At 38.8% G+C, this 14,884-nt stretch overlaps 1 protein-coding gene across 1 annotated transcript in view; it reads right to left on the reverse strand.

Moving 5' to 3' along the window:
* Positions 1 to 14,884, reverse strand: part of LOC128364399 (netrin receptor UNC5C-like) — a 200,016-nt gene that overhangs the window by 138,365 nt on the left and 46,767 nt on the right. The gene's annotated exons all lie outside the window — the stretch shown is intronic.

Below are 14,884 nucleotides of genomic sequence, written 5' to 3' on the forward strand. Positions count from 1 at the left end.
GGTCAGGACTCACACACATGCAACCACACGTGCACAGACACACACACACACACAGTGGCCTGTTTCTTTCATTATCACTGTAACTCGGCTGACCCTCACACTACATCAGTCAAAGAACTTTGACAAGAGACCACACAACCTTTCAACACCATGCATACACACATAGACTTCTACAGCATCAGAATAAATTATGATGTGGAGAAAGCATGCGCATAGACAGACACACACACGCAAAGCTTAAGCCCACCGTATTGTAAGGTCCACCCTACCTTTCACCACCAACATAAATGCACCCTTTCTTTATTTTCATTCCCTCACAGAAATCCTCTTTTCTGGCCTCATATACAAGAAAAGCAGGAAGGAGCTTGGACTATAATTTTCTTTGTTTAATCATGAGCACTATCATGTACTGTAGGTGCACTCACACAACATCAACAACTCAACTTTCCCAGATTTCCTTAAAAAACCACTGAGGATGAGAGGCAGCAAAAAAAGTGCAGAGATCACTCATCCATCATTCACTCATACAAGCTATTCCCAAAACAGCTGTCTGCAAGCACACTGTGACTGCATTTAAATACTGGAAACAGGGGGAAAGCAACTGGAGTGCAGACAGGGGGAAAAAACTAGGTTTAAAAGGCCTGAAGGCATCAAGTCTAAAGAGTGATAGCTGCCATTATCTGCTGTAGGAGATGAGTCATCAATCATTGGGGCTTTCATCATTCATTATTGTTCATGTCTGTTCCCCCCATAAATCTTTTCATAAAGTTCTGTTTGTCTCTGTGATAACGCTTCATGATTCCTCCTTTTGTATGCCTTTCATTCTTTTTTCTCCCTCTTTCTCTCCAATTTGGCTCTAAATCACCACTTTCATCTGTGTCATTAAAGGGTAGCATTGTAGTCAATGTAATCATTCTTGTAGATGCATAACAGAAAAGAGACATACAGCTTGAATTATGCTTCTCCAATGATACACATACAATGGACCTGCTTTGCAAGAAAGTTGATAAAGGATAATCCCAGTTTTAGAGTCTCTTAATTCCCAAGATTTTTGCAATATTATCCAATAGACACGTGTGTGTGTGTGTGTGTTTGTTTGTTTTTTGTTTTTTAAGATGACTGTCCAAGTATTGAAATGGCTTTGTTCAAAACTAAAACATTTAATGAACTGAAAATATAAATTGTACAATATTCGTTTACAAAGAAAGTGGAAGGTGAAGAAGGTTACTGTTGACATTTCTGTGTGTCAAAAGTTTAAGAAGGAAAAAGAGGTTTGCACTCAATGAGGTCTGCAGATGTACTGCCTGTTTCCTCTGGCAGTGCAGAGTGTTTTAGACTCTTATTAGCCATTAAAGTGCTGGGCCTCATCTGAGAGGGAAGCTAACCAAGATGATTAACAGTTTAAACTCTCATTTAACACGCAGAGATAGCCCTGGTCATGGCACTCTCTTCACTCTACTCTCTCTCTTCCGCTCCCTCTGTGGCTGAGTAATATTAAGTTCATAGCCCAGCGCCTTAATAGATGTATTAATATAACCAATGGGCTTCAGAGAGCATGAAATTATCTTTGAGCGATGAATTAAAGCCTTATTGATTGTCTGTAAGGTATTCACTAAACAGCAGACAATTTGGAGCATGCTTTGCTGACTGACTTATTGTACTGAGAATGACTGAATAAATGAATAAAACACAAGGTCCCACTTGAAAGTACTTAGCAGACAGTAGTTTGTGCCCTTCCTTGTTCACCTTAAAGGTTTTTGGAATGCACAGCATGAACCGTAAGTTATAGCAAGCAGCTGCACTAGTGCCCCAATATAGTCATAGTTAAGATGCATACCAAAAGGGAAGAACAAAGTAAACTTGACTATCATGTAGACCACTCAAATGTTACATATCACTGTAAATGTTAAGGACATTCTACTGATTGTTTTAGCCACCCAAGGTCCATTTTCTTATATTAAACTTGTGCCTCTTCATGTCCTAATTTGGCAGGAAAAAGATCAGTTTTCCGGTTTTAGTCATGTTAAAAAATATTTTTGAAAATAGAGACATATACTGTACTTTCTTTACAAAAACAATGGTATAACTAACATTACTTCTGAAAAGTTGTTTTGATGCTAGAATTTTTTTCTGCAATATCAGTGAAATTATTTCTCTGACATGCTGCCTTTCCATACTTGCTTGTTTAATTAAAATATTCCGCCCTGATTTAGAATGAAGTCCCAGAGTGAACAGACAACCTTGATCTACAATCTGCCTGCATATTGTTCTCTTAACAATATTACGCTAAATATAAATTTCAGCTACCCCCTTTCCTTTCATCCTTTAGATAAGAGAGACAGTCTTCCTCATTTTCTCTCATTCATCAACTTACCGTACATTTTTATTAGCTTCACAAGATAATCACCTGAGGAGAAGTTAGCTGGGTTGGGGTTAGGAGGATGTTATTTTCCTCATCATAGCTGCAAGCACTCAAACACAGAAAATGTGCTCATGAGCAGAAATATGCAGATATGAAATTATATGATGCCTTTATTTTACATACATTATCTGCACACCTATACACCTACAGTATAACACCTGCTAATACATAAAAAACATCATATTCTGCATGTACACACAGGGGAATGTGTTCAGACAAGATCTACAGTATGCTCTCGCACACATAAGTAGGCACACACACACACACACACACTCCATAATTACCCAAGTCTACTCTACCTACTCTCCCACCCAGCTCCAGTTTTGTCATAGTTGCCATAGCAACAATATAAAGTTTGATTATTGCAATTTGCCCCTGTTCATCTTTCATTATTTGTCATGTCCATTCCTCCCACAACTCCCATTTCTCTCTCTCTCTCTCTCTCTTTTGCTCAAAAAGAAGGAAATGTATTTAATTAAGGCTCCTGAAAAATCTCCTCTTCAAACACACATTCTTTCTGTGTTTACTCACTTACTTACTTCCCTGCCTTCCTGACTGTCTGGATGTTTGACTGTTGCCTGCCTGTCTGTCTCTTTGCCTTAGAGTCCACCTGTCTCCATCTCAACTGTCACAATGTCTCTTTTTAAGTCAGTCACGCTCTGCCCCGCTACTGCTGACTTTGTTTAACGTAAGCACAGGAAGACAATCAAAAACCACTTTCTCTTTGTCATGAAACCAACATAAACACACACAGAGTCACACAAAAACACACATGCCAGTATGACACACACACACACACACACACACACACACACACACACACACACACACACACACACACACACACACACACAAACACACACACACACACACACACACAGCCATACCAGTAAGAAGTAGATGGACACAGTAACAAAGCCAGAGATCATAAACAAAGAGGCCGTTTGTTTGGACTGGCTGGGGGGAAAAGATGGAGAGCCAATAAAAAGACTTTGCTCCAGGAGTTGAGGTGAAAGGTCAAGTGTTTTAGTGGTCTTTCAGAGAGTGTGTGTCTGTCTGTGTGTGTATGTGTGTTCATCAGCTGTCGCGGTGGTCTTTAAGTAGTCATTCACTCCACACAATAGCCTCAACCGCCCCCTATTCATTTCCATTTGACAGCTAAACACACAGTCACAGACATGCAAGTCCAAAAACACACACTGGCACAATGACACACCGCCTCCTGACCACACACACACTTAAATAATATACAAACTCATCAAGTGATTGGACTGTCTTTTGTAAAACTTTCAGAAATTATCATGACAACTAGATAACAACAAGATAATGTGACAGCAAAGCAATACAAAATGAGATGAATAACATTAAAACAATGAGGTAAACTGAATGTGTATGGGGTTTTCATCTCGGTTTAAGCAAAACTTGAACTTGAAAACTTGTATGTAGCAGTAATTTATCTAGTGGTATAACTAAGACTTAGATTTGCCCCTCTCCTGCCTTCAACTGTTTGTGTTTTATGTATTTGTAGGTATGAATTCAAGCCTTTACAAGAAGTGGAAAATCATTTTCCAATCTTCCAGGCAAAGAAAACAGCTCAAGAGTAAAATTACCTTTCCCCCACATAGCTGATTCAAAAACATTGCATAGATATGGATAAGCCGTTTGTCAGCTTATAGCCATACACTAAAAACAGCTGGTAGTGAGTGTGTAGAGAAAAGTTAACAAGTGCAAAAAGAGATAGTACAACATACAAGTATGAAATAAATGATGCCCCAAAACACATGGTGAGTATTGTTTTTGTTACATTACAAAATCAGTTTCATTCTTCTTTAAGTTGAATTAATGTGTCATTTTGTTAACATGTATGCAAGAATGTGTATTTAGTTATCATTTATTGTCTAGATCTCCAATATCTATGTTACTCTTTCCTTCTTTGTCTCAGCACAGACTAAAGGTTTTTAGATTTATATTCATCCTTTTTCCTGGTAGACTGTAGGAAAGCCAGAGTGACAAGTTCTTGTCATAGTGACAAGTTCATTTGAAACAGGGAATGGAAAGGGCGGAAGGGTGTCAGACATTAGAGTATATATTCATACAAAGGGGGGGGGGCAAAGTGTCTACTGTAAGTAGGTGTGTCAACTAGAGACCCACATATGAGGCTGGGACTATTGTGGAGACATTCCCAGTAGTATTTTAGATTTCAAATAAGTTCAAATACAGAAGAAAAAACATGGAAAGCTGACAAGTTCCAATTCAGACGCAGGGAAAAAAGTCGGACGCACAAAACAAAAATGACAAGGTGTCTTGCATCATCGAGGTTTGTATGCTCTGTCTCTCAGCGTGAGGAAGATGAGGAAGGCAAGGAGGTGGGAGAAGTTAAAACAGAGACAAAACTGAGGGGAGGGACGATGCGAGGGGAGCACGAAGGAAAGAGAAGTGAGGGCAAAGTAAAGAGACAAGGTGACGAGAGAGGGGAAAAAGAGGCATGAGTGGGATGTTTGAAGACGAGCAGTGTCCCTTGGTGACTCTCGTTCCCGCTCTCCTTCGCCTCCGCTGGCAGATTAAACGAGGATGGAACAGAGCAATGGGAGGGGGGAACAGGAACGGAGGGGAGAGGGAAGGAGGAGATTGTCAGTAGGCCTGGCACCCTGCTGTGACTCCATCAATCAACACATACACAGAAACACATATACACACATATAAGGGATACCCAACCAACACTAATGAGTTATTTACACAGAGGGTTGTTGTGCACATCCATAGAGCTCTGCCAAAACGCACACTCACAAGAACACACATTCTTATACAGACACACACAGCAAGGTGTACTCAAAACCACAAAACAAAAAATAAATAAATAAACCTAGACTTCAAGTTCTTTTGTAAAATCTGCATGTGCTGCGAATATAATGTATCTAGGCTGCAAATATCATCTTTGAAAGTACAAATGAATGTGTTCACTGGCACGCATGCACACACACGCACACAAATACACACACAGTATGTATTAAAGGCTGCTTTGTTTAACTGTACTTACAGTAAATTCAAATGCTTTCTGGGCGTACAGTCTGTCTGTATGTTTATGACAGACAGGGATGGTCGAGTAAAATCCTCCTCCATCCTCCACCTGTTCAGAGATCTATTTGTATAATTGGAGAGCAGCTGGCTGATGGCTGTAACTGTACACACACACACACACGCACAAAGTCCCAACGCACACTACTGACTCCAAAGTAATAGCCGAATAGCTGTTAGCCAGAATACAGTGCAACAGTATGGTAATCTCTGTATTTACCATCTGAATTCAATATATACACTTCTCTCTCTCTCTCCATTCAATTCATTTAAAACTCATTTGTTTTATGAGTCTTCATGCAAATCACTGCAAGAGTGTATTCACTGCTGGAACACTAACAATGATAATAAAATAAAAAATTGTAACAGAGACTAACATGCTCTATAGAAACAATTCATTGTCTCTGAGCGTTGTTATCAACACTCATTTGCAGATCCTGTTTGCATTTATAATTCATGTAGGGATGCACACAGAGGAAATACTGACAAAATATAAGGCAGACCGTGATGTCAAAACATACACATTTACACACAAACAGCACATTCACATGCATGCCCAAATGTTGTACACACACACACACCATGTTTAACTGTGGCATTTAAATTATCTTGATTAAAAGGGAATGTGCTCGGGTCTCATGCACCTTTAATGATGCATGGCCATTTAATATCAAACTTTAGTGAATTTTATAGCTGCGTTTTACGATGAGGTTATTCCAGCTACCAAAGGAGGTTCAACCACATTAAACAAGCACAAACCCACCCTGATACAATATGTTGCAAATTGTTGTCGATAAACATATTGATTCAGCCAACACAGATGGCTTATATTCTGCAGGGAAAATGGCGGTAAAAAATGAAAAGTGAACATTATTTACACTCACAAAGAGACACATGAAGCAAAAACAAAGCTCAACATAACTTTCCAACACATAAAGAGAATGACTTTGACAAATGGCTATTCTGAAACTAGGACAGCAGTTTGAGCCAGCACACAGTGTGTGTTGCAGAGAAAAAAGGCTTTGCCCTGGATAAAAACTGAAGCATCCAGTCAGCAACATGACAAACCAATCTACTGGTGCTACTTTGAAAAGCTGACAGAACCACACATAAACACACAAACACACACACACACACAATTCAATGCCTCTGACTTCTTTCATTGTTCTATCTATCTACTTTGCTTGGATGTGCATGCATGCATGGCTCTCCAAAAACTCAATTTCCCAGCAACAGAAGCAAGAAAAGCTTCTTATTCAGACTTGTGTTATTGATGCTTGATAACACTATGTTGCTGATGATAACACTCAGTCCCGGAGTCAAGAATCTTTCTGTGTGGGATATGTAGATTAAAATGTGAGAGCTGTTGAGATACAGAAATACTGATACAATGTTATCGGTTATGTTATAGGTTAAAAAAAATATCTATGATTAAAAAAATGGTTGGGAAAATATTCAATGACAGAAAGTGGAGGCTGGCAAAAAGTTAATATTACCTTAACCTTTGAAATTGTTGTGAACCTTATGTACAGTATTTGGCAGTGTTCATATGTCAGGCTGAGAGTAGCCAGTCGTGGGTGAAAATAATGTAAAGCAAGAAAAGCTTTGAAAGCACCACGCTTCAGAAAAGTTGAAAGCCTTAATGGACACTCAGAATCTCAAGGTGACTAAGAGACAGACAAGGAGACAGAGCAGCGCAGCAAAATAGCAGAAAAAGAAGTCAACAACAAGAGAGACATAGAGAGAGAGAGATGCTAGCTGCTAGTGAGAGAGAAAGGGAGAAAGAAGATTAACAGGAAACACTAAATAATGTACACAACTCATGCATCTGACTGGCAAAGTGCATTTCCATCCCACAATTGTCACGTCAGCTTCCCTTGTTGTCTTTTTTGTTTCGGTGACTCACAGTGACATTTTATTTAACTTTTCAGTGAGAGCATGAACCAGGACCATTACGCCATTGCGGTCCCATTCTTGTCATCTATAGGTATTTCCACATGAATTACCACACATACAAAAAAACAATCTGAGTCAGCAGGTTGACAATAATCATTCAATGACATGTTCTGCATTCATCTTTGAGTAGAAAAGGTAGTTTATGATTGAAGGTTAGTAAAGTATTCTCTCTGCAAAGTCCATTACGTGTCGCTGAATGACAGACATGCACAGACTGTATACTGTTGCTTTTAAAATTGCATTCGTCAGTATGTGAAGTCATTATGTTTTGTCAGCAGAGAAAAGTTTAGAAACATTACATCCAACCAGTCAAGACAGATGGACGCCCATCGAGAACCAGTTTATGCTCAAGGTCTCTTTCCTTGCCGCTGTTGCTAAGTGCTTGCTCATGGGGGAATGTTGGGTAAAATAAGGAGCAGAGTCTAGCCCTGCTCTATATGTGTGTGTGTGTGTGTGTGGTGTATAAGAAGATGGTAGCAATCAAAATAATATCATGCCTGCTATTTATTGGCAGTTTAAGTTTAAATTTAGTTTAAAGCTTGGACAGGAAACAGAAAAGATCTCATACCATACTGTATTTGCTATGCTCAACATGATAAGGGGGGGAATGTTCTATACTTATCTTGTTTATTAATATATCTGAAAGCAACAATGAACTCATTCTACCTATGTTGTACGTACCAAAAGCCTGGCATATCTTATTCTTCTGTGCCATACACCTTAGTGGTTGTCCAAAAACTATTAAAACACAAATCAATGAGCCATACTGTTGCACTGGGTGACATGTTCCTTTAACCAAAATGCAATGCCTTAGCAGTAGCTTGTTTACAAAAGGCCCCAAAGGCAGTCTCCGGAGAAAGGTTCCATGTACAAAAGGCACCCATTGGGAAACCTCTCAGGGTTTCTGGCTCAGTACCTCAGACTTCTGTGGGGAATTGTAAGGTGCTCCTTTGATAAGCTTTCTTTGTTTGGGCAAGAAAAACTCAAAATAGACCACAACCAGGATTAACCTGATTAAAAAATGTTTAAAGTGGTACTGGTGCTTTCCATTACATTTATATGAATATTTTAGTGTCAATTTGTTTTTTTGTATTGTTTTGTCCATGTGTTTTCCTATTGAGTTGTGTATATTTCTATATAGGAACAGCTATTTACAGTAGCACTCATCATGTGCACTTGTGCTATGCATTTGTCCAATATAAACAGTTAAGTTAATAAAATAAATGTTTGGTGGTATTAGGCCAAATTTGATTATAAAAACATATCAGATGTTTACTCCAACTTTGTTCATATCAACTCACATAACCACATGGAAATAATCACTGCATTTTGTTCGCATGGACTCCACTCTACTTATATTCTAACTGGATTGAAAAAGTCCTGCAACAATGGCCTGAGTCACTGTGACTCAACAGACACTTCACCAGAAATCATATTCTCATGACATGTTGTAAATGTGGCAGTTTGTTTTTGTTTTTTTCCCCCAAAATGATTTAGGTTACTCTGTGTGCCACTCTTACGTCTCTTTTCTCTAACCTACTTTTCAGACATTCACCTAGTTTATGGAAAATGTCTGGAAAAGAACATTAAACAAATGGTTGTCAATTCAACACATCACTTTGGTAATTGCAATTTGGGTTGACAGATCTAGTGCAATTTTCCATGTCAAGATAAAGGCATGTTTTCGCCACATTCACCTTCATGTTTTGTTAAAATGCAACAATAGTATGACTATGAGGTGAGGCAGAGAGGAAAATGTAGATAGGAATTTTCCCGGGCACATATGTGGCCAGCCAGTTTGACTGTGTGTCTAAGTGCCCCAAGCAACAATCATTACTGTCATTTCTGCTGCTGGAAATAAATGTGTACAAGTCCACCTGTACAATCAGCAAACTACACAAAAGAATACCAGTGTTCTTTCTAAAACATGGTATTTGCATTCATAAATTAAATTATTTTATAAGGAATGTGCACTGTTATTGTAAAGATCTGTGTCAACACCACTATAACATGCTAAAAATGTAGTTTAATGTCACATAAGCAGCTGTCGATATAAGACAGAGATCAGATAGCGATGCAATCTTAAAACCTGTCTTCTCTCTCTCTCACTGCAGCCAATTCTAGAAACAGGACACCTTTTTCTCATCCATTTAACATGAGATGTAAATATCACTAGATGATTTTACAGGGGCCAGACTGTGTGCACGGCTGTGAGAGTGTGTGCAAGGGTGTGAGTGAGAGGAAGATCATACAAGAAAGAGAATATGTATGAGTGTGTGTACGAATGAGTGAAAGAAAAGCAGAGAAAAACGAAAGACAGAAGAGGAGGTTAGAGAGATTTAAATGTGGAAATGGGAAAAGTAAGGTGTAAAGGTGGGTAACTTTCGATGAAAGAAGGATAAGGAGGAATAGTAACAGTAAAAAGTAAAAAGTAAAAAGCAAAGACAAAAAAATAACAAAGGAGGTCAAAAATAGAATGACACACAAGTCAGTACATGCCAATAAAGCATTTTGAAATGAACTGTGTTGACAGTAAAGGTAGTAGATATTTGGAGAGAGGAATAAAAGAGACTGAAGGAAGAAAAATGGAGAAAAGACACAGAGATGTAGGTCTTTCCAGAGGCAGTCAGCATGCAGTCTAAGCCCCAAGGTAGATAAAGGGCCAAGACCTTTATGAAAGGGCCTGTTGTCACACTCAGGACACACACACGCAAAACAACCCCCCAACACCCCCACCCCACATACACACACACTGAACTTTCTAGACATTAGAGGGAGGCGCTGAAAGGTCCCAAGGGCCTGGAGCTTGAAAGTTCATGTAATCTGTCTCGGAAGATGTGTGTGTGTGTGTGTGTACATGCTTGTGTGTGTGTGTGTAGGTGTGTAGGTGTGTAGGTGTGTGTGTGTGTGTGTGTGTGTAGGTGTGTGTAAGTGTGTGTGTGTGTGTGTATTTGTTATACTCCATTTCAACTGCCATATCAATAATTCAAGCAGTCTCATTGCACTGGAGTGCAAACTGAACTTCACCCTAGTCAAGTCACACAGTAAGCACTGCTTTACCTGGATTTTATAGTTTTAACAGAAGTGAATTTAACAGTTTGCAGTTTACAGGGAAATGGAGAAGTTTGTGTACAAGTTAAAATCAGCAGTCATTGGCGTTTTTTTTCAATGTGTTTGTGTGCATCTGAAACTGGAATTCACAAAAAAAAAAAAAAAAAAAAAAAATATATATATATATATATATTGACTCATGTAGCAACTTTCACAGCAGAAACTGGTATGGAATATAGCAAAATGTTGTACTTACTCTGTATAACCATATTACTGTAGGTGGTTTTCTCATGAGCTGAGAGGTGGGGAATTCTTTGTTAGGTTGACAGTGTGGAGTCACACACTCTGAAGTGCTGGCTTCTTTCTCTCATTAACAATGAAACAGATCTGACACCTGACATGACTGTGAGCTGAGCAGGATGTTAGTGCCTCTACATACATAACTGCTCAAAGTTAAAAACGGCAAATGGTAAAGCTATAAAAAAAGCTCAATATACAATATCACAGGTGCTATACTTCAAATGGGTTTTCTGTGTCATGAACAGCCAGAGCTGCAACAACTGGCACTAAGCACAAGCATCAGCACTACAGTGGTGCTAAATGAATACAGATCCATACATGCAAATATAGACTAAACCTAACATGCATGTACATAATCTGTTATGAGGAGTTTTTAATTAAACTGTCTGGAAACTGGAGAGGTATACAGAACTCACACAAAAAATAAGCTTACCTAGTGCAATTATATTTTGTTATGTTGATTTTGCAATGATGTACGGTAGCTGAGAAAGTTTAAATACAGCTGAAGTAGACAGAAGTTGCTGAACAGGTTGGTGTTCTGCTGCTGAAGCACACTAATAGCGAACTTGCTAAGGAGCAGCATATTCACATAAATAGTCTATAACCTGTGCTTTGCTTTTGCTTGATGTCATTTCACTTGTGTGCAGCAATTTTGCACCAGGGGAGTTGGCTGTGTTTGACTGCTATTCAGAGAGGTCTAAAAGCTAGTGGAGGTGACACTGCTGCCCCTTGTACCTCTAAATATTACATCAGACTCATCCCGGTGGGAAACATCTCTGAGAGTCCTTTAGCAGTGCTATTTGTGTCTCTCTTTCTCATCCCTTTTGCTCCTCACTCTGTCTGGCTTCTCATTCTGTCCCCTTCTCTCTGAAAATCTCTCTCTTAAAGGTTTGCTTCATCAAAAGTCTTTGTCTCTGCCCAACCCCTCAGCAGGCACCAATGAATTTGGATGTTTAGTTAGACCCAACTTCAACCAATAAAAATTCTGAAAAGTTTCTGAGTAAATGCAAAAACCGCCTGAAAAACAGGTTTAGTTTGGTTTGAAATACCTGCTAACATTCGTCAACTGTGTTGCTAATATACAGAATCATCCTGTTTTTTTGGAAGCACATCAAGACATAAACTATGTTCAAAACACTCCCAAATTCCTCAAAGAACTTTCAGTAATGTTTCCTCGCTCAGAGCAATTTCCTCCTGAACAACCAATTACAACTATTCATTGCACTCTTCAAAGCCTCATACCGTCTCAGCCAGCAAAATATCAAATCTTCCTGGATATCCAATATAGTAATTATATAATACATTCATAAAAATAAACTAGATCTGCTCTGTTTTTTCTATTGTAGTGATGCAACCCCTTCTACCCTGTACCTTCCTCACTTTTTCCATTTCTCTGATAAAAACCACAGTTGGCTTGGTTTCTTTAATAATCAATTATTATTATGAGCCCACAAGCTTCTCTGAGAATAGATGTGTGTTGTGTGGAGATAATGACACCTGTAAGAAAATTTGAGGAAAACCACATGCAATTACTGCACAATCTATATGCTCATTGGACTTGGTTTTGCAATCCTGTATTAAAATCAGCAATCATTCCTGGGTCACTAGGGTCTTCAGGGGGAATCCTCCTTCTTTGGTGTTTTATTAATAGGCTCATGCATCAACAGAACTTCAAGCCGGGGTTTCTTCTGTCCGTGAGTCCTGTTTATGTGGACTGTAAATCATAACCAGCAGTGGGTGTAGGGGTAAACACTTCACTGGGATAATCAGGTGGGCACCCTCCTTCCTTGGTGTTTATTTGATAGGCCCACAACACCTCCAGAGGGCTCAGACCTGACACTTGGCATCCTATCTGCACCCCACTCTGCTTTTACTGCTCCTGCTGGCTGATGATCATCTTGTCCCCCAGTGATAGCCTGCTGGATGGCCTATCCTCTGACTCCCATAGTTTTCAGCTTTACTGTGAAGCATTTGTATTATTCAGGAAAGCTAGCAATAGGTAGTTCCAGAGCCTTGTACCTAAACAAGCCAATATTGCCAAGACATTTTTTTGATGTACTGACTTTTCCCTTCACCTTCTAAACTTTGGTGATTGAAACTTCATAGATTGTTAAAGGCTGCATCAAATGGAGGAGTAATCAAAACTGCAGGCTCCAAGGTTTCCACTTACTTGGGAGCAGCGTCTTTGATGGTTTCTTCATTCAATTGCTTACAATGCTAGTCCAAGACTAAAAGACTTGGACCAGCATTGTACCACCATTGTACCACCATTTTATCACCATATAATAATATAATTACTATGATATCACACTTTTCATTATCAGGCTAATCATGTTCATAATCAGCAATGTTTGAGTGGTATGTGGGCAAAAATGTGATATACAATGTTGTGGGTGTTTCTCAGAGACATCTCATTAGCAAATGTGGCATTTTATATTTCAGTGTAATTATAGTCACTGCAGTTTTTGTTATTACATGCAGAGCATTTCTAATGAGGCTAGTAACATGGAGAATATAACTAATGAAGGGCTTTTTGTGACTTAAAATGACATAAACTCAACTTTGGAAGTGCAGAACATCCACTGTATTCCCTAAATTACATTGAAAAGAGGCCTTCAGTTGAATTAATAGCAGCGGTTGTGCAATTAAACAAAAACCATTCATGACCACATAGTAACAGTGAAAGTGCAAATACTTTACTAAGGCTGTATTAACATAAGTAAAAAGTGTGTTCTTTCATTGGGTTTCAAAAAACAGCCCTGGCTTTGGCAAAGAAGGTTTTTGTTTATTTGAAATATAAAATTGAAAAAAAATTTTTTTGTAAAATAAACACACAGGCTGACTTCAAACCTAGTTCTGGCCTGCTACATGTGGCAGCAGGCCCGATTCTAATAGATCCAGCCAGTTTGAAGTTCAAAAATGCTCTGTTCAGCTACAACTCATTTCAATGCAAGCTGTGAATAGAACCTCAGTGTTCAGCCACCCAGCCCCAAGTCTGCAACCCACTGTCGTCCCTCCAGCTCAGTAGAATGGATGGTAATGACACCTACTGTATGACCACACAAGATAATGAGCACATTCATACGACCACTATGATAGTTGGAACCGCAGTACTCTAATTGGGGTTTCAATGGGTTTTAATGGTTACTGCAACACAAGTCAGACACAAAAAAATCTGGGAAAACTTTCTGTTCAAGTTAAAAAAAAGTCACAGTAAAAAATACCCAAATTGGAAGTAAAATGTCCCCATATAACAGGAGCTTGATGTTATCATTTAAGACCACACTGTATTTGACCACACAGAATGACGGCACCTCATGCACCACCACATAATAATAAAGGCACCGGGTGTGCAAACGGACATAATTGGCCTCAAAGCAATCAACCCCAATTACCTAGCACCGTAATTGGCTTCAGAGCAATCAACAAAGCAGCTATCATTAAGTTTGAGCAGGCACCAGCATGCCCATGACACTGCTTATCTCTGCAGTTTATCTGCTGGGTTAGTCAAAGCTTTGGCTGTGATGAATGGATAAGAACAGCTGTAATGATTAACGTAAGGTACATAATTAGCTCCTTTGTATTATATAAATGTAAAAGTAGCATGATGATTCAACATGTGTTTATAGTTCATAAATAAATAATTACATAAATGAGTGTTTGATGGCACAAACAGATCTAGTAAAAATATTAGAAAAAGGGAGGCAATGTACGTGCATGCTCTAAACAATCACTTTATTTTTATAGAATTTCAAGAACAGAATCTTGGACTCTCTCTGTCTGAAGTTTAAATATGCTTTATTTGCATCTCTCACACAGAGATCACTATATATTAACTAATCATAACATGTCTTAAGGGAACATCTTCCCAAAGAGCTGATGCATCGCAGCCTTGCTCTCTGTCGACACAGAGCACTTACAATCTAACACAATATAATTCAATACAAACTGTGCAACAGATGTGACCTCAGTGAGTTATAAAATGCCCAGTTTTTGTTGACTGTCAGAGAGATTTAAAATCACTCTAAAATTATATTTAAAGCCTTATTTCATGGGATTGTTGCATGTCATTGCATTGCC

This window comes from Scomber japonicus, chromosome 9 (genome assembly GCF_027409825.1).
Source record: "Scomber japonicus isolate fScoJap1 chromosome 9, fScoJap1.pri, whole genome shotgun sequence".
Classification (NCBI taxonomy): domain Eukaryota; kingdom Metazoa; phylum Chordata; class Actinopteri; order Scombriformes; family Scombridae; genus Scomber; species Scomber japonicus.